The sequence below is a fragment of the Trachypithecus francoisi genome, unplaced genomic scaffold (assembly GCF_009764315.1).
Source record: "Trachypithecus francoisi isolate TF-2019V2 unplaced genomic scaffold, Tfra_2.0 Lachesis_group0, whole genome shotgun sequence".
NCBI classification, from domain to species: Eukaryota; Metazoa; Chordata; class Mammalia; order Primates; family Cercopithecidae; genus Trachypithecus; species Trachypithecus francoisi.
This window is the reverse complement of record NW_022681453.1, coordinates 31,449,851-31,454,913: the sequence shown is the minus strand read 5'-3', so window position 1 is coordinate 31,454,913 and position 5,063 is coordinate 31,449,851. Positions and strand designations below refer to the sequence as shown.

At 43.1% G+C, this 5,063-nt stretch overlaps 1 pseudogene; it reads left to right on the top strand.

The window, feature by feature from the left end:
• The first annotated feature begins 360 nt into the window (after window positions 1-360).
• On the top strand, window positions 361-1,613 carry LOC117077985 (annotated as a pseudogene).
• The last annotated feature ends 3,450 nt before the right edge of the window (window positions 1,614-5,063 follow it).

Below are 5,063 nucleotides of genomic sequence, written 5' to 3'. Positions count from 1 at the left end.
CTACTCAGCCATAAAAAGAAATGGAATAATATCTTTTGCAGCAACTTGGATGGAGCTGGAGGCCATTACTCTAAGTGAAGTAACTCAGGAATAAAAAACTAAATACCGTATGTTCTAAGTGGGAGGTAAGCTATAAGGATGCAAAGGCATAAGAATGTTATAATGGACTTTGAGGACATAGGGGGGAAGGGTGGGAGGTAGGTGAGGGATAAAAGACTACATATTGGACCAAGAAGCAGCTTCTCCACTCCTTCTGGAATCTCCGCCTAGTTCAGCCCGCTCATTTCCTCCAGCTTCTCCAAAGTGGGCAGCAGCAGCTTCCAGGGTGACCTGGGTGGAGGCTATGGCGGGACCAGCGGTATGGGAGGCATCACCACCGTCCCTGTCAACCAAAGCCTGCTGAGCCCCGTTAACCTGGAGGTAAACCCCAACACCAGGCCATGTGCACCCAGGAGGAGCAGATCAAGGCCCTCAACAAGTTTGCCTCCTTCATCGACAAGGTTAGTTTCCTGGAGCAACAGAACAAGATACTGGAGACCAAGTGGAGCCTCCTGCAGCAGCAGAAGACGACTCAGAGCAACAGGGACAACATGTTTGAGAGCTACATCAACAACCTTAGGTGGCAACTGGAGACTGGGCCAGGAGAAGCAGAAGCTGGAGGCGGAGCATGCAGCGGCTAGTGGAGGACTTCAAGAACAAGTATGAGGATGAGATCAATAAGGGTACAGAGATGGAGAATGAATTTGTCCTCATCAAGAAGGATGCAGATGAAGCTTACATGAACAAGGTACAGCTGAGTCTCACCTGGAAGGGCTGACTGAGGAGATCAACTTCCTCAGGCAGCTGTATGAAGAGGAGATCTGGGAGCTGCAGTCCCAGATCTCGGACACTTCTGTGGTTCCGTCCATGGACAACAGCCGCTCCCTGGACATGGACAGCATCATCGCTGAGGTCAAGGCGCAGTAGGAGGAGATCGCCACCCGCAGCCGGGCTGAGGCCGAGAGCATGTACCAGATCAAGTATGAGGAGCTGCAGACACTGGCTGCGAAGCACGGGATGACCTGCGGTGCACAAAGAGTGAGATCTCCTAGATATACCGGAACATCAGCTAGCTCCAGGCTGATATTGAGGGCCTCAAAGACCAGAGGGCTTCCCTGGAGGCCGCCATCGCAGATGCCGAGCTGGGAGGGGAGTTGGCGGTTAAGGATGCCAACTCCAAGCTGTCTGAGCTGGAGGCCACCCCGCAGCGGGCCAAGCAGGACGTGGTGCGGGAGCTGCCTGAGTACCAGGAGCTGATGAAGGTCAAGCTGGCCCTGGACATAGAGATCGCCACCTACAGGAAGCTGCTGGAGGGCGAGGAGAGCTGGCTGGAGTCTGGGATGAGAACAGGAGTATCCATAGGAAGACTAAGAGTGGCTATGGAGGTGTGCTGAGCTTGGCCTATGGGGGCCTCACAAGCCCCGCCTCAGCTATGGCCTGCGCTCCAGCTTTGGCTCTGGCCCAGGCTCCAGCTTCTTAAGCCGCACCAGCTCCGCTAGGGCCGTAGGTGTGAAGATGATTGAGACCCGCAATGGGAAGCTACGTCCGAGTCCTCTGACGTCCGGCCCAAGTGAACAGCTGCGGCAGCCCCTCTCAGCCTGCCCCTCCTGCGGCTGCCCCAGAGCCTATGAGGGAGGCTGCTGTGCAGGGAAGCATAGAGAAAAGAAGACCCACCTGAGGCTCAGCCCTAGCCCTCAGCCCACCCTCAAGGGAGTTTACTACCTGGGCCACCCCCCTTGCCCATGCCTCCAGGTACAAAATAATTCAATTGCTCTTTTTTTCCCCCAGAATAAAAGCTCAGCTAGCTCTGCCAGAAAAACAAAACAAAACAAAACAACAAAAACACTACATATTGGATACAGTGTACACTGCTAGGGTAATGGGTGCACTAAAATCTCCGAAACAACCACTAAAGAATTTATCCATGTAACCAAAGACCACCTGTTCCCTAAAAACTATTGAAATAAAAATAAAAATTTAAAAAGTCCCAGTGGATAAGGATGATGTTACAGTCATGTAAATGTTATGGGAAATTAATTTTAAAAAGTATAGACAAAACCCAAACTCCAGAGAGGTGTTGAACCAGCTCTAATCCTACCCAAATTCCAGTGGAGTGCACCAGGGTTAGGCACTGGATGTAGAGGCAGTCAATGCATATGCAGGCTTCCCAGTAACACAGGCTGGCCCCCGAAAAGGAACTGGACTAACTGGATTCTTGCTCTTGATAATTTGAATTTTAAAACTCATAAGAAATGAGGTGATTGGCAACAGGAACTGAAGCTTAAAGTGTTAAATAGATTTTTCAAAAATATGAGAGTATAAGATAGATTTAATCCTCTGAGATAGAATTAAGATGCAAGAGGTCATGGCAATCCCAAGTCATGAAGAAGCAGAGTCCATAAGGAAGAAGAAGTCATAGTCTAAATAGAAAACATCCAGGGAAGAAGGAAGGAATAGGCAAGTCAAGAGTGCGAGAAGAGAAGAAAATTAGTAAAAGCAATAGAAGACCATGTGTGTGGTCCATGAGAGAGAAAGAAAGACTGAAAAAGAAATAAGGTCTGAGATAATACTAAGCATCTCACTAGATTTAGCTTGTCTCCAGCAGCTCATGTTTTTGGATTCTGGTAGTGGCTAAGGGCACTGGCTTTTATCTCTGTAGTTCTATAATCCCATCTCAGTTCCTTTACCTACTAGCTTTATAATCTTGAGCTGGACATTTAATTTACTAAAATTGCCATTTTTCTCACCTGTAAAAATGGGATATCAATATACTAGCTTCACTGGACTATTAAGAGGATAAACTGATCTATGTAAGGGTCTTGGCATCATGATTGGCACATGGTGTGCACTCAATAAATGGTAGCTATTTTTATTCATACTATTGTTTTTATAATGATTCATTTAAATATATGTTAACATTTTCATTCACGATGATGAGTGAAAATAAAACCTCTGCATCATGGAAGCAAAACAAAGCATCTTATCCATGGAGGTTACATGTAACCTTTCCTATCGCATTTATTGCCTTCACAAAAATCCTTATGACAACTTGCTATTCACTTTATTTGAATTGTCTTAATTAAGACCCTATTTCTCATATCCAAAAATGCATAGCCAAAGCCAGCAGCCAGGCAGAGTGGAGAAGATAAAAAATTCAGAGTCATGAAAAAAAAAAAAAAAGCTCGCATCGCTGATCATTAGGGAAATGCAAATCAAAACCACAAGGAGATACTATCTCACACAAGTCAAAATGGCTATTACTAAAAAGTCAAAAAATAAGAGATGCAGGCGAGGTTGCAGGCAAAAATGAATGCTTATACACTGTTAGTGGGAGTGTAAATTAGTTCAACCCTTCTGGAAAACAGTGTGGTGATTTCTCAAAGACCTAAAAACAGAAATACCATTTGACTCAGCAATCCCATTACTGGGTGTACACCCAAAGGAATATAAATCATTCTATCAAAAATACAGATGTATACATATGTTCATGACCACACTATTCACAGTAGCAAAGACATGAAATCAATCTAAATGCCCATCAATGGTGGACTCAATAAAGAAAATGTGGTAAAGATAGCCATGGAATATTGCACAGACATGCCAAAGAATAAGATCATGTCTTTTGTGGGAATATGGGTGAAGCTGGAGGCTTTTGTCCTTAGCAAACTAACGCAGAAACAGAAAAGCAAATATAGCATGGTCTCACTCATAAGTGGTAGCTAAATGATGAGAGCACATGGACACATTGGGGGTGGTAACAACACACAGTGGGGCCTACTGGAGGGTGGAAGGTGAAAGGGAGGGAGAGGATCAGGAAAAAGAACTAATGGGTACTAGGCTTGATGGCTGGGTGACGAAAGAATCTGTACAACAAACTCCAATGACATGAGATTACCTATATAACAAACATGCACTTGTACCCCCTGAACTGAACATAAAAGTTAAATTAATTAAATATCTTCTTTTGAAACACTTCTCAAACTTTCCACGCCCCAGTTTGCTCATCTGGGAAATAAGCACATGAAAAATAACATAGATTATGGAAATCTTTTTTGAGATCATTAGAAGAAAAATACTAAATGGAGTCATCAAAGCATTATATTTATGTGTTCATAACACTGTGACCGTTATTTCTATCATCTATGATTTAAAATTCTAAAGCATTCATATTTAAGAAAATATGTATACCATAGTGGTGGAGCTGAGAATTGAAAAACATTAATTTTACTAATAACCTCAGTTAAGAATTCAGACAGCCCCAGGCATTGAGCCATCAGCAGAAAATATTCCAAGTTAGGTATTTAGACAAAGAAATCTGATGCTCCATGTACTCAAAATTTATTTCCCTCTTGTTCTTATTTTTGATGAGCTGATCAAAATAAAAGGTTGTGTCTCTGCCATTTTTCAGTCGTTGAAAAATTGTGACTCAGAGATCTTGAGACCCAAAGATAATTGTGCATATGGTGATCTTTCAGCCTTCGATTCCATTTCATTAATTTATTTCTGGAAAAAAAATGAATGAGAAATCAACAGCAAAGTCTAGACTGAGTTCCAACAGCAGTCACAATTGTGAAAAATACTGGACCAAACTGTTACTATTTTATAACCATACATCAACAAAGCTCAGTAAATAAGCATGTCAGTCATGAAGTTCACTAGACAGAAGAGCCTCTGAGACTTAAAGGGAGCCCCCAATGCCCACACACTCTAGACTACAAGGCATCCTTTCCCAGTGGATTCAAGTATCAGACTTGGGATTAGAAGAACTCAGTTTGATTCTTGGTGCTAACCTTTCTTTTCCTGATTATATACAATTCACATCACTCACTGAGCCTCCACCTTTTCATATAGGGTGAAGATAGGGATAATATCTTCCTTGTTGTGAGGTTCAAAATCAAAATGAGAATGTAAACATGTCTGAAAAACAGTAATTATGTGATGAATGTATGTTGAATGAACTAGGCTGTACATGAAGGGAAATACTATTAGAAAGAAATATTCGAGAGAGCTGAAATTTCAGTAAG